Here is a 16,097-nt window from a genome sequence, read left to right on the forward strand (position 1 = left end):
ATAACCCTTTCATTCCTGGAATCATCCTTGTTGTAAAATTCCTCTGAACCCTCTCCAATGCTAGCACATCTGTTCTAAAATGAGGAGCCCAAAACTGTTCACAATACTCGAGACGATGCCTCACCACTGCCCTTTAAAGCCTCAGCATCACATCCCTTCTCTTGTATTCTAGATATCTTGAAACGAATGCTAGCATGGCATTTCCCTTCCTCACCACCGAGTCAACCTGCCAGTTATCCTTCGGGTTGTTCTCCAGAAGGACTCCCAAGTCCCTCTGCATCTCAGATTCCTGGATTTTCTCCCTGTCTAGAAAATAGTCTGCATGTTTATTTCTGTTACCAAAGTACACGATCATGCATTTTTCAACATTGTATTTCATTTGCTACTTCCGTGCCCATTCTCCTAATCTGTCTTTGTCTTTCTGCAGCCTTCCTATTTTCTCAACGCTACCTGCCACTCCACCAATCTTTGTATCATCTGCAAACTTGGCAACAAAGCCATTTTGTTCATCATCTAAGTCACTGATATACATAATAAACAGAAAACTGGCAGCCAACCAGTAAAGGATCCTTTTATTCCCACTCACTGCCACCTACCAATCAGCCAATGCTCTAACTATGCTAATAACTTTCCTGTAAAACCATGGGCTCTAACTTCGTAATTAGCCTCATGTGTGGCACCTTGTCAAAGGCATTCTGAAAGTCCAGATATACAACATCCACTACCTCCCTTTTATCTATCCTATTTGCAATCTTCTCAAAGAATTCCTTAAGGAAACCATGCAGACTTTGTCTTATTTTGTCTTGTGTCACCAAGTACTCCATAACCTTATCCTTAACAATTAACTTCAACATCTTCTGAACGACTGAGGTCAGGCTAGCTAGTCTATAATTTCCTTTCTGCTGCCTTCCTCCTTTCCTAAGGAATGGAGTGACATTTGCAATTTTCTAGTCCTCTGGTACCATGCTAGAGTGCAATGATTTTTTTGAAAGATCATTACTAATGCCTCCACAATCTCTACCACTACCTCTTTTAGAACCCTAGGGTTCAGTTCTTCTGGTTCGGTGACTTATGTACCCTTGTGTCTTTCAGCTTTTTGAGCACCTTCTGCCTTGTAATAGTAACTGCACACACACATCTTCCCTTCCACCCTTCCACATTGGGCACACTGCTAGTGCCTTCCACAGTGAAGACTGATGAAGAATTCTCATTTAGTTCATCTGCCATCTTGTCTCCTGCTATTTCTCCAGCCCCATATTCTAGCGGTCACTTTCATCTCCGTATTTTTTGATCATCATCATGTGCCATACTCCGCCAGAGCCTCGGTGACCATTTTCTTCCACTGCAATCTGTTGGCAGTCAAACCTGTTGCATTTCTGGTGGTGAGGCTGGTCCACTTCTTGATGTTGTCGATCCAGGTTGTCCTCTGTCTGCCTCGGGAGCGGCTTCCTTCTACTCTGCGTTCAAGCACAGTGCGTTCCAGTGTGTCATCAGTTCTTGAGATGTGTCCAAAATAGCAAAGTTTCCTTTGGATAACGGTTTCCAGAAGTATTCGTTTCGTGCCAATCTTTTTGAGGATGAAATTGTTGGATCTCCTTTCAATGTATGATACCCTGAGGATCGGTCTGTATGTCCACATCTCAAAGGCTGTCAAATTCTTTTCATCAGCTGCTTTGAGGGTCCATGTTTCACAGCCATATAGGGTTACTGGCCAGACGAGACTCTTGAGGAGGCGTATCTTGGTGTCAGTGTTCACAGATCTATCTTTCCAGATGTTCCAGAGTTTGGCAGTGTATGTGTGTGCCATTGCTAGCCTTCGCCTTATTGCCTTGCTGCGTTTGTTTGTGTCATTTAGTTCTGCACCAAGGTATATAAAGGAGGACACCTGTTCGATCTTGTTGTTTCCGATGTAGGTGTCAGCTTGAATTGCAGTTTTGCTTATCACCAGAACTTTGGTCTTTTTGCCATTTATCAGCAATCCAAATTCAGCAGAGACTTTTGCAACATTATTGAGTAGTACTTGTAGGTCTTCTTCTGTTGTGGCTAGCAGGGCTGTGTGATCTGCATATCTCAAGTTACTGATGGTTCTTCCTTCTATTTTAATGCTAGTGTTGTCTGGAATTGCCAGTCTCATGATCATCTCAGTGTAGATGTTAAAAAGTTGTGGAGAAAGGATGCAGCCTTGGTGGACTCCTTTCTCATTGCAGAATGCTTCAGTCTCGCCAGATGTGGTCCAAAGGCTGGAGGATTGTGTTACATACAGTATTTCTAGAAGAACCACTAGGTGTGGTGCCACACCCAGTGGAATCATTGTCGTCCTCAGTTTGGTATATTGAACACAGTCAAACGTCTTTGAGTGGTCTGTGAGGCGAATGTACAGGGGGGATTGACCTCTCTTATTTTCTCAATTATTAGGTGCATGTTGAAGAGCTGGTCCCTAGTGCCTCGGCCGCTCCTGAAGCCAGCCCGTTGAAGTGCATTTCTCTATCTGCTAAGTTCTTTAGTCTCTCAGACATGGTTATTTGTCGAACCTTGCTGGCGTGTGATATCAATGCAATTGTTCTGTAACTGCAGGAGGTCCCCTTTCTTGGGAATTGGAATGTAGACAGATTTCCACCAGTTTGTTGGCCATTTGCCAGTCTTCCAGATGGCGTAGACAATGCGGTACAAGATGTGGGCCATTGAGGTGCTTGTTGCTTTCAGTAGTTCTGCTGGTACGTTGTCTGGACCAGGCGCTTTATTCTTTTTAATCTTCTTGATTGCTCTTTCTACTTTTGACAGTAGTGGCTCTGGTTTTTTTACATACAGTTGTTTTTACATACTTGAAAAAAGCTTTATCTATCCACTTTGATATTGTTCTCTTGCTTACTCTCATATTTCATCTTTCCCTCCTAATGATTCTTTTACTTGCTCTCTGTAGATTTTTAAAAACTTAGCAAACCTCTGTCTTAACACTAATTTTTGCTTTGTTGTATGCCCTTTCTTTTGCTGTTATATTAGCTTTGACTTCCCTTGTCAGCCACAGTTGTCTTATTTTGCCATTTGAGTATTTCTTTGTTTTTTGAATACATCAATAGTGCATCTTGCACATTTTTCCCTAAATATCGTGCATTTCTGCTCTGCTATCATCCCTTCTAGCATCTCCTTCCCGTTTGCTTTGGCGGACTCCTCTCTCATACCTCTGTTACTTCTTTTACTCCAATGAAATACTGTTACATCAGACTTTACTTTCTCCCTATTAAATTTCAAGTTGAATTCAATCATATTGTGATCACTGGTTCCTAAGGGTATTTTTACCTTAAGCTCCCTAATCACCTCCGGTTCATTACATAACACCCAGTCGAGGATAGCTGATCCCCTAGTAGGCTCAACAATAAACTGTTCTAAAAAGCCATCTCTTAGGCATTCAACAAACTCACTCTCTTGAAATCCATTACCAACCTGATTGTCCCAATAGACCCTCATGTTAAAATCTCCCATGAATACCGTAACGTTGCCTTTTCTGTTTCCTGTTGTAATCTGTGGCCCACTTCCCAGCCACTGTTGGAAGACCTGTATATAACTGCCACCAATGTCCTTTTACTCTTGCAGTTTCTTAACCCTTACATACTATTCATATTCTATACCTTCAATTTTAACCTGGCCTAAGAATCCCCTCATAACAACTGTCTATACCAAATTTTGAACCACAGATCTATTTAGAATGTATAAATAGCCTACCTGACATTAGTAAATGGGTGATTAATCATTAATTAATGTTTCAGAGAGCAGGGAGAGTGTATTTTTTAGGTTTTACACCACTCATTTATGGAGAAAAAACATCTACTATCACACAATATCATGTCCTATTTTACCAAAGACACGAAAATGTAACAGCCATAATGATTTAAATATGTTTTATTGAAACTGAAAATGGCAGGAACATTCTGGAACTGTGGGGTTTATTATATAACCATTTATAACCATTGTACTTGGGTGTCTTGCCATTCGGCGTGGGCGATCATGTCTGTCCATCCATCATGGTCCCTGACCCTCTGAATTGTATTTATTGCCTCCCCTGTTTCTAACCATGATGTTAATCCATCTATCATTTTCATTCTCTGTCTGCCTCTGCTTTTTCCTTCCAGCTTTCCAGTTGTAACTAAATGTTCTAATGTCTCTCTTCGCATGATGTGTCCAAAGAACTTTGCTCTTTTCTGATTTTTTAAAGTAATGCACGTTTTGTTTTCGTTCTCTGTAGAACTTCTTCGTTGGTTATCCTGTCCGTATATGATATGCATAGCATTCTTCTGAGCAACCACATCTCTGCTGCATAAATTCTTTTTTCCATTGCATTTGTGATGGTCCATGACTCGCAGCCATACATCAATATAGGAAAAATGTAACAGCTGAGAGTTCTAAGGCGGATGTCAATTACTATTTGCTTGTTCGTTAAGATGTTTCTCATTTCTGTAAATGTTGTTCTTGCCATTGCTATTCTTTTATGTCTGTTTCGCATTTGCAATCAGATGTTACCCATGATCCAAGGTACTTGAAATTGTGGACTTGTTTCAGGATTTCTTTTTCCAATACAATCCTACAGTTTAGAATATCAGGTTTCTTTGATATTACCATTACTTCAGTTTTCTTCTTGTTTAAGGTTAGGCCAAGTCTTTCGCTCTCTGTGTTGATGGTAGATACTAGTTTCTGTAAATTTACTTCACTATTTGCTATCAGTAGTGTGTCATCCGCATAGCGGAGGTTGTTGATATTATATCCTGTATACTTACTCCAGGTAGGTCTTGTATGGTTCTCATGATATTTTTACTGTACTGGGAGAACAGGTCTGTTGATAGAACACAATCCTGCCTGACTCCTCGCTTTATTGGCTGATATTCACCCTCCCGTTGTCTATCCTCATGGCTGCACTTTGTTGCCAGTGGAGATTCTTGATTATTCTTAGATCTTTTCCATTGATATTACGAGGAGTGATTGATAAGTTTGTGGCTTAAGGTAGAAGGAGTCAATTTTAGAAAACCTAGCATATTTATTTTTCAACATAGTGCCCTCCTACGTATACACACTTAATCCAGCAGTCGTGCAGCATACGATCTCTTCTTTGTAGAAGTGATCCGCAGCAGGAGTGATTGATAGGTTTGTGGCCCAAGGTAGAAGGAGATGAGTTATTAACTTCAAACTTTCTTCATTATCACTCAAAGAATTGAACGGCACGTGCATGTAATGAGAGCATCTTGGACCTCCAGGTGGTCTACAGCAGGGGTGATTGATAAGTTCATGGCCGAAGGTAGAAGGAGGCGAGTTATACAGCTCTCGTTACGTGGACGCGCAGATCCACAGTTTGAGTGAAAATGCAGAAAGTTTGAAGGTAATAACTCAACTCCTTCTACCTTAGGCCATGAGCTTATCAATCACCCCTGCTGTGGATCACTTCTGGAGGTCTAAGACGCTGACCTCTACAAAGAAGGGGTCCGTATGCTGCACAACCGCTGGACTAAGTGTGTAAATGTAGGAAAAATAAACGTGTTAGGTTTTCTAAAATTGACTCCTACCTTAGGCCACAAACTTATAGAAACAGGAAACCTACAGCACAATATAGGCCCTTCGGCCCACAAAGTTGTGCCGAACATGTCTCCACCTTAGAAATTACTAGGCTTACCTATAGTCCTCTATTTTTCTAAGCTCCATGTACCAATCCAAAAGTCTCTTAAAAAGTCCCGTATCCGCCTCCACCACCGTTGCCGGCAGCCCATTCCACGCACTCACCACTCTCTGAGTAAAAAACTTACCCCTGACATCTCCTCTGTACCTACTCCCCAGCACCTTAAACCTGTGTCCTCTTGTGGCAATCATTTACAGCCCTGGGAAAAAGCCTCTGACTATCCACACGATCAATGCCTTTCATCATCTTATACACCTCTATTAGGTCACCTCTCATCCTCCGTCGCTCTTAAGGAGAAAAGGCTGAGTTCACTCAACTATTCTCATAAGGCATGCTCCCCAATCCAGGCAACATCTTTGTAAATCTCCTCTGCACCCTTTCTATGGCTTCCACATCCTTCCTGTAGTGAGGTGACCAGACCTGAGCATAGTACTCCAAGTGGGGTCTGACCAGGGTCCTGTATAGCTGCAACATTACCTCTTGGCTCCTAAATTCAATTCCACAATTGATGAAGACCAATGCACCGTACGCCTTCTTAACCACAGAGTCAACCTGCGCAGCTGCTTTGAGCGTCCTATGGACTTGGACCCCAAGATCCCTCTGATCTTCCACACTGCCAAGAGTCTTACCATTAATAATATATTCTGGCATCATATTTAACCTACCAAAATAAACCACTTCACACTTATTTGGGTTGAACTCCATCTGCCACTTCTCAGCCCAGTTTTGCATCCTATCAGTCACCCCTCGTAATATCTTTAAGCATTTTCGTGATGACTTGGTGTTTCACGGTGTCAGAGGCTTTTGTGTAGTCGATGAAACAGATGTATAGGTCTTGTACTTCTATTGACCTTTCAATAATACTCCTGAGAATATAAGGTGCATTTGATGTTCCCTTGCCTTTGACAAAGCCGTACTGTTCTTCACTAATCTCTGGTTTAATTTTGTTTCTTATTCTCAGCATGATGATTCTAAGTAGCATAACCATTACAACCATCAAACTCTGTCCTCAGTGCTATATCATAACAAAATCTCATAACTACTATCTAATTATAACAATTAACTGTTATTTCAACAGTAACTAATATTTAACCAACAAACAAAACAAAAAAATAATTGCTATTTGTAAACTAGTCTTGGCATTCAAAGCAGTGGTGGGAAACCTTGCATATTTTCCCCTTACATGTTTCCCACATTTGCAGCGAGTTGCCCCTGTTTTGCAGAGCAGAAGTTGCATCTCATTCTCTTCTGTCCCCTTGTGTTGCCTTCTTGTGGGACTTGTTGATCAGGGCCAGGTTCAGATCGCTGCACTGCCTTACCAGTGCTTCTGTGCGGGGAAGGCGGTGTCGTCTTTGCATAAAAGGAATCACAAGGGCCTTTCCAAGCTCCTCCAAAAAGAACCTCCTGCAGTTCCTCTTGCTTGCCCTTCAGGTAGGCTTCAGCTCACTCCATATGACAAAGGCATGGTAGGTTGATGTATCAATGATGATATGGAATATGGCGAGAGGCCAGCGGGCAATTCTTCTCTTGCAGCTGTATGTGCCTGTTACTTTGTCAAGGTTGTCCACTCCTCCTTTGGCATTGTAGTCAAGGATGATGGCTGGTTTTCTGTACTCCTGAGCACTGACCTCTGCAACCTTATGTAATGTGCTCATAAGGATGACATTTGTGTTCTTCTTTTGCATAAACGAGACAACAGTGGTGTCATGGGTGAAAGCAAACTTAGAAGACAAGACGTCTCTCCCACTTGTTGCAATCAGAGCAGGTGTTGCCTCACAGTGCCCACTATTGTGATTTTCTTCTTCAGGAGCGCCTGACCAAGCTCATGCGATGTGAAGAAGTTGTCACAGGTCACGTTGTGTCCTCTTAGCCCTTCTGTCATCTCTAATACGACGTGTATGCCTTGTTTTCTCTCTGGGGCTCCACCAGCTGACTTCCCAGTATATACTTGCATATTCCAAGCATAACTGGAACATGCATTACAGGCTGCCCATAGCTTTATTCCATATTTTCCTGGCTTGCTAGTCATGTACTCACAGAAAGGACTGTGACCTGCAAGAACACAAAAAGGGGAAAAATCATTTGATATCACAACCAATAGTATGTATATATTGAAGCTGTTATTAACTAGTCTAACAATAAAAGGACAGGCATTTATTACCTCTGAATGGAACCAGTCTTATTCCACTGTGAGCTCAGGACCAGGGTTGTACATAAGAGGCAGCCATTCCACCCACTTGTCCCAGATCTGCCTGATTGCTGCCAGTTTGTCAGTGACACGGTGTGCAGGTCTTGTCTCATGGTTGTCAAATCTGAGCACCGCTGATATGATACGGAACATTTCCAGGGACACGGTGGCAGGAAAAATTGGTCTTCCCGTCTAAGCATTCCAATGACTGAAAGCAGCCTCACCTGGGGACCTATACACACCAGCTAGTATTAGAAGCCCCATGTAGGTCAGTCACATCCATGATCTTCCATTTTTGAACATACTGTTTAATCCCCTCCATGTTTGTCATTTCAATGACAATTTTTCAATGGTTGGAGGGAGGAAGAGCTGCAAAGTTGATAAAATGTCGGATGCATGGAAAGTAGCCAGTCTTGTAGCTCGTGGAGTTATTCGAATGGCATTTTCCGCTACCATCTTGCCTGCAACCTGATATGGAAGGGAGGACCAAATGATTGTGTTATTCTTGGACATAAATGTCTCCCTTGCTGCCCGCTCCTCTCTGGCAGAATCATCTTTATTTGACATTTGACAGCAGTAAAATCACCCTAAATGCCATTTTTTTTGCCGAAATTTGATGACTTTTCCTAAAGTGACTCAAAATGCTAACTGCCTATTCACATTTCCATTTCTCCTGAAAGGTGCCCAGCTACTCACCTCCTGCAACTTAGGGGTGGCTACTTCCCAGTAACTCTGATCAGTTATCTCCTCCCTCCTGAGCAAACCGAAGGTCATCCACCTGCGGCTCCAGATCCCTGACACGGCCTTCACGGAGCTACAGCTGGATGCACTTCATGCAGATGCAGTTCCCTATGAGACCCGGAGTCTCCCAGGACTCCAGCATCCTGCATGAAGAACATATAACAGCCATTTAGTACTCTTGGTATTCTGAGAAAACTGAAAAGAGAACGTTAACAGAAGCTTACCCAGAATCAATGCCTCCTTTGAGCCAAAGCTTCTCACTCCTACTCTCACCATTGTCCTACTGCCAACAGTGACGGCCCCGCTTATCTCTTCTGTCGTTTTAAACGAGTGTCATCGACCTGTGAGAAATCTTGTTGCTATGGCCTTCTGCCGCTGACTGGGGTGTGGCATATCAGCGCTATGCAGGGTAGTAATAACATTACATAAATAACGTGTGTCTAATAAAAAAAATCAAACCCGAGATATATGATACATTATTTTATGTATAGACATTAAATTGTGGAGTAACAAATATGCAAATAGGCTTAACCTGTACATTCAATGGAGCAGCAACACATTGCAGCAGCAGCGGAGGGAAGTAGGTTACATTTTAGAGGAGGGACTTTGTTGTAGGTCCTTCTCTAACTTCGGCTTCTTCAGGAAGGCATTGAGATTTGCCTGCCTTTTCTTAAGTTTTCTCTTACAAAGCTGTTCTTGGTAGCAGGAATTCATGTTGAGATCACCTCTCTGTCTTACTGCTTCGCTCCCAGTCTGGGTTCATATCAATTTACTGGTTCGTGATTTGTGTGAACATGGTGATGCTAGTGCTGAGGTTTCCTGCTGGTGTTTCCTCAATCCGTGTAACACACCCAAAATGCTGGTGGAACGCAGCAGTCCTGGCAGCATCTATAGGAAGAAGTACAGAGGACGTTTCGGGCCAAGACCCTTCGTCAGGACTAACGGAAAAAGTGGTAGTAGGAGGTTTGAAAGGGGGAGGGGGAGACCCGAAATGATAGGAGAAGACAGGACGGGGAGGGATGGAGCCAAGAGCTGGACAGTTGATTGGCAAAAGGGATACGACGATGGAGAAGGGAGAGGATCATGGGACAGGAGGCCCAGGGAGAAAGAAAGGAGGAAGGGAGCACCAGAGGAAGATGGAGAACAGGCAAGGAGTTATTGTGAGAGGAAAAGAGAGAAAGAAAATAGATAAATAAATAAGTACATAAATAAATAGGGATGGGGTAAGAAGGGGAGGGGGGGCATTAACGGAAGTTAGAGAAATCAGTGTTCATGCCATCAGATTGGAGGCTACCCAGACGGAATATAAGGTTTTGTTCCTCCAACCTAAGTGTGGCTTCATCTCAACAGTAGAGGATGCCTTGGATTGGCATATTGGAATGGGAATGGGATGTGGAATTAAAATGTGTGGCCACTGGGAGATCCTGCTTCCTCTGGCAGACAGAGCGTAGGTGTTCAGTGAAGCGGTCTCCTAATCTGTGTTGGGTCTCACCAATATATAGAAGGCCACACCGGGAGCACCGGACACAATATATCACACCAGCTGACTCACAGATGAAGTGTCGCCTCACCTGGAAGGACTGTCTGGGTCCCTGAATGGTGGTGAGGGAGGAAGTGTAAGGGCAGGTGTAGCACCTGTTCCGCTTACAAGGATAAGTGCCAGGAGGGAGATTGGTGGGAAGGGATGGGGGGGTGGTGATGAATGGACAAGGAAGTCGCGTAGGGAGCAATCTCTGTTGAAAGCAGAAAGTGTGGGGTAGGGAAAGATGTGTTTGGTGGTAGGATCCCGTTGGAGATGGCGGAAGTTACGGAGAGTTAAATGTTGGACATGGGGGCTGGTATTTGATGACAAGAAGAGCCCTATCCTTAGTGGGGTGGCTGGAGGATGGAGTGAGAGCAGATGTGCCTGAAATGGGAGAGATACGTTTGAGAGCAGAGTTGATGGTGGAGGAAGGGAAGCCCCTTTCTTTAAAAAAGGAAGACGTCTCCTTCGTCCTGGAATGAAAAGCCTCATTCTGAGAGCAGATGTGGCGGAGACGGAGGAATTGAGAGAAGAGGATGGCAATTTTTACAAGTAACAGGGTGGGAAGAGAAATAGTCCAGGTAGCTGTGAGAGTCCATGGGCTTATAGTAGACATCAGTAGATAAGCTGTCTCCAGAGATAGAGACAGAGATATCATGGAAGGGGAGGGAGGTGTTGGAAATGGACCAGGTAAATTTGAGGGCAGGGTGGAAGTTGGAGGCAAAGATGATGAAGTCAACAAGCTCAGCATGCGTGCAGGAAGCCAGCGCCAGTGCAGTCGTTGATGTAGTGAAGGAAAAGTGGGGGATGGATACCAGTATAGGCTTGGAACATGGATTGTTCCACATAGCCAAGAAAAAGGCAGGCATAGCTGAGACCCATACGGGTGCCTATGGTTACACCTTTAGTTTGGAGGAAGTGGGAGGAGCCAAAGGAGACATTATTAAGTGTAAGGATCAATTCCTCTAGATGGAGGAGAGTGGTGGTACAGAGGAACTGGTTGGGTCTGGAATCCAAAAAGAAACGGAGAGCTTTGAGACCTTCCTGGTGGGGGATGGAGGTATATAGGGACTGGACATCCATGGTGAAAGTAAGATGATAGGGGCCAGGGAACTTAAAATCATTGAAAAAATCCAGAGTATGAGAAGTGTCACAAACAGAAGTGGGAAGGGATTGAACAAGGCGGGATAAAACTGTGTCGAGGTATGCAGAAGTGAGTTCGGCGGAGCAGGAGGAAGCTGAAAGAATGGGTCTACCTGGACAGGCAGGTTTGTGGATCTTCGGTAGGAAGTAGAAACGGGAAGTGCGGAGTGTGGGAACTATGAGGTTGGTGGCAGTGGATGGGAGATCCCCAGAGCTCATCAGGTCAGTGATGGTGTGGATGACAATGGCCTGGTGCTCCTTAGTGGGGTCATGTTCGAGGGCTAAATAGGAGGAAGTATCAGCAAGTTAGCGCTGTGCCTCAGCAAGGTAGAGGTCAGTACACCAGACTACTACAGCACCCCCCTTATCAGCGGGTTTTATAGTAAGGTTAGAATTGGTGTAGAGGGAGTGGAGAGCAGAGCGTTCGGAAGTAGTAAGTTTGGAATTGGAACAAAGTGTGGTGTAGTCAAGACGGTTGATGTCCCGTCGGCAGTTAGCAATAAAAAGATCCAAAGCAGAGTATCCATGAAGAGGAGGAGGGTTGAAGACAGGAGAAGGTGTCATCAGTGGGGGTAGGAGAGTCTTTGCTGGAGAAGTAAGCTCGGTGACGGAGCTGGCGGAAGAAGAGTTCAGTGTCATGGCGCACGCGGAACTCGCTGAGGTGTGGGCACACGGGGACAACGGTGAGGCCCTTACTGAGGACAAAGCGCTCTGCCTCAGGGAGTGGAAGGTCAGACTGGATGATGAACACCCGGAATGGATGAGAGCTGGGATCAGAGGGGGAGAGAGGTTGGTAGTGTCAGTTGAGAGGGGAGGGTTGGGGTGAGAGGAAGGTGGAGCCTCTGAGGGCCAGGGAGCTGACGATGGGATCTGAGGGAGACGGGATTGCAGAGTGGTGGTGGGGTAAGAATCAGAATCAGAATCCTTTATTATCGCCAAGTATGTGGACACATATAGGGAATTTGATGCCGGTTTCCCTGAGCTCTCGCATAGAATCAAAAAGTAAACAAAACAATAGTGCAAATAATCATGAACTATATACAATGAGGTATACCTGTGTACGGAAAGAAACTGTTCTTTTACCTATTTGTCCTGGCATACACTGATCTAAAGCGCCTGCCAGAAGGAAGGAGTTGGAACAGGTGATGTCCAGGGTGTGATGGGTCTACAATGATGCTGCTTGCTCGCTTCCTGACTCTAGATGTGTATAAGTCCTGGATCGAGGGCAGCTTCACACTAATTATTCTTTCTGCAGCCCTGACGGTTCTTTGGAGCCTATTCTTGTTTGGTAGCTGATCCAAACCAGACGGTGATGGACGAACAGAGAACAGACTGGATTATTCCTGAATAGAATTGAATCAGCAGCTCCTGAGGCAGGTTGTACTTCCTGAGTTGACGTAGGAGACGGGAGTTCCAGTAGCAGCACGTGAAGACCTGGCCTGGAGTTCATGGTTGGAGGCTGTGCAATCACTTTGAAGGTGTCCATGGTCATTGGAATCCACATGGATGGTGGTGGAGTCCGGGTCTTGAATTTGCTCTGGGTCGGTAGAGCCGCGGAGATCAAAGGCGGGGGCATTGGTCCGAAGTTCACGCCTGCTAGCGTTGGAAATGGCAAGCTCTGGGGTCTGCAGATGGACGATCTTCCAATCCTTGCAGGACGTGCCCTCGGATTCACCCAGGATGCTTTGCTATGCCAATTCTCAAAACTCTTCATTATTAAGGCTCTCACCATGAGAATGCAGTAACTCTTTAACATCACCATCATTAATATCCTCTAATCCTGCTCCATTGCCCATTTCAACAATGTTTTGGATGACTAGTTCTGTCTGAACTCCTCGGATGTCATTACATGTTTCTGGCCATAGCTGCTTCCACAGTCTGTTCATGTAGTTTGAAGTTACTTCATCCAAGGCTGCTCTGATAGTGTCTACAGCTTTCATGACGTTGTAGTTTTTCTAAAATAGTCTGATGGATTGTTTGTCTTGACCTTTTGTTTCCTCTACAAAAGTGGTCGCCAACCTTTTTAAGCCCAAGATCCCCTACCTCGGCCTTAGTGAAAGGCAAGATCGACCTACTAAATTGTTTAGAGGAAAAACAACTCAGATTGTACTTCCAACTTGAGGCCTTTTATTTGGACTAATTGTATTTGAATTACAGAAAATGCTTTTGTCAAACTTTCAAATCAATTCAACCAAGAAAACACTGTAACTTGCATGTCAAACAGGCCATAGCTGTCTTTGTTTAAAAATATTACAATACTTAATACCTTTAATTCTTAAGTTTCATTATTTAATTTTATTTCAACGTGAAAAATAAATGAATAAAAGTTGACTGTTGCACTCAGTGTGTTGACTGGGGCTGAATACTTTCAGCTAGTTCCCTGAAATTTGGCTCATAACTACAGACAGCCAGTTTGAGCCAGTCTATGAGGTGTCTTGTCAGTAAGACAGCTCCTGTACTTATATTTAATAATTTTCATCTGTGAAAATGCAATTTCACACAGACAAGTTGACCCAAAGTAGGTACTGACTTTTAGTGCACATGTGGTGAGATGAGGAAACTTCTCCCTGCTGACAAGCCCCCAAAAGTCACCGTCCCTTGATCTTGCTTTAAGCTCGATGTCATTTTGCAAGTTGATTATTTCCATTTAAATATCGCTTGGCACACCAAATAATTTCTGGAATTTGGCTGCTATCTGTTTTATATGGATTGGCAGAAATGGATTTGAAATAAATGCAGCAATATTTTTCATGACGTTTAACTCCCCAAAACACCGATCAAACTCTTATTGCTAGTTTGTCTAGGTAAGCACAGTACTGCTCAGGGCGAAAAGCATTTTTTTCTTTGATGGCCTGTAACAGTTTCTCCAAGTTGGGAAAATATGTCAGCCTCCCGTTCTGTAAATGTGAAATCCAGATACCAAGGTTGGCCTTAAACGCATTTACTGCGCTTACCATGTGGGGCAGGTATTGGTCTTTTCCCACGAGCTTGTGGTTAATTACATTTAATTTAGCCGTTAGGTCTGTCAGAAACCCTAAATCCAGTAGCCACACATCACCTGACAGTTTCTCGTGCTCCTTGTTTCTTGTCGACAGAAAAGTCTTTATCTCAGGCAGCAAGTCAACAAATTGTTGCAGGATTACCTTAAATGGCTGTGATGTTTCTGCTCCTGGACCGTCTAGACAACAGCTGGGTCCATCTATCTTCAGACGTTTCACCCCCTAACCCTGAACATCCTCGGGATGGTGGGACAGCAGGAGGTGATCAGTCTTCTATCCCCGATGGTCAGACATCCAGCTACTGTCGTGCCTTCACAGCCAAAGCCAACTGGACGCTCTCTCTGCTGCTTGGGCCATGGTGTTAATGGCTGTCGTCCTGATTTTGCTTTGTATCCCTAAAGCTGCCATCATCTTCCAGCATGACATGGTGGGAAATCCTCTTGCTCCGGCTTCGACAGGGAAGTTCCACGTCTGCCAGCCTTGCCGTCTGCAGTCCACCACCAGGTTTTCGTACCTTGCAAGCTTCCTCTCGTGAGCCTCTTGGCATTGGGTCTCCCATGGTACTGTTAGCTCTATCACCACGAGCTTCTTTGCACTCTCTGACAATAGTAGAATATCTGGTTGAAGTGAGGTCTCTACTGTTGGTGGGAACATCAGCTTTTCAAGATTGACCTCCATCTCCCAGTCCTTTGCTATGCTCAGGATACTGTCTCTTCGCTTGTTTGTTTCTGCAGCATGTTCCCCGGTCCTGATGAGGTTGATGAAGTTTGGTTGGCTGTCCTTTTTCCTCTCTGTCTCCAAAGTGTGGGCAAGTGCTCTCAAAACCTGCTTGTGTCTGCATCTGTACCGTCCCTGGGAAAGGGCAACCTGGCTTGAAGAAAGAACATGCTCCAGGTTGACTGGTTTCTGGCACAAATGGCACGTTGGGTCTTCTGTTATTCCTCAGTTCCGCACTTTGCTGTGACTAAGCACCATCGAGCTCATCGAATAATGCCTTGGATAAACGGTGCTGAAGCACTTTTGCTCAAATCAAATTTATCAGTTTGACCACCAGTGTCATTACATGAGAAAAGTCCACGACTTTTCCAGCCAAGGCCTGCTGATGAATCACACGGTGATAATAGGAAGTCGGGAAAATCAGGGTCATTATGGCACAGTGCTATAAAACCAACGCTCACACCACGCATTGCTGGGGCCCCATCAGTAGTAATTGCCATCAGTTTATGAATGGGGATGCCATTTTCACAGACATTTTTTAAACTCACTGTAAATGTCCTCACCTCTTATTCTCTCCTTTAAGTGCAAAAGAGTGAGGAAGTCCTCCTTTGTTGTAAAATCCTGGAAAGCTATTCTGACAAATACAACAATCTGAGCTGTTTGCATTACATCCAGGGATTTGTTGTTGGATCCACAGCCCTGGAAATTGTGTCAGCCGTGTACATGAATTTTCCAGATGTGTATGGCACATTCAGTGCATACCTTTGTAAGTTGATCATCGTTCGCTGAATTCGCAAAGACCAGTCACTTAAAGGTTTGTGAAACAATGCAATCAGAGGCTTATGATCAGTTTCAACATCAACAGGTTGCCCTGACACAAACTGATGAAATCTCTTGCAAGCAAACATAATGCTGAGCAATTTTTTTTCAATTTGGGCATACCTTGTTTCTGTATCAGATAATTAATGAGATGCATATGCCACAGGTAGCCATTCCTTATCATGTTTCTGGAGTAATACTGCCCCTAAGCCTGCTTGAGATGCATCGCATGAAATTTTGATGGGTCCCTCAGCATCATAGAATTTCAACACAGGTTCTTTAGTGAGCACTTTCTTGAGATTTTGCCAT

General features: G+C 44.1%; 1 pseudogene; it reads right to left on the bottom strand.

Annotated features, from left to right (window-relative positions):
* Nucleotides 1-6,897: 6,897 nt before the first annotated feature.
* On the bottom strand, nt 6,898-8,303 carry LOC140198429 (piggyBac transposable element-derived protein 4-like; annotated as a pseudogene).
* Nucleotides 8,304-16,097: the final 7,794 nt, after the last annotated feature.

Source organism: Mobula birostris, chromosome 5 (assembly GCF_030028105.1).
Source record: "Mobula birostris isolate sMobBir1 chromosome 5, sMobBir1.hap1, whole genome shotgun sequence".
In the NCBI taxonomy this organism is placed as follows: Eukaryota; Metazoa; Chordata; class Chondrichthyes; order Myliobatiformes; family Myliobatidae; genus Mobula; species Mobula birostris.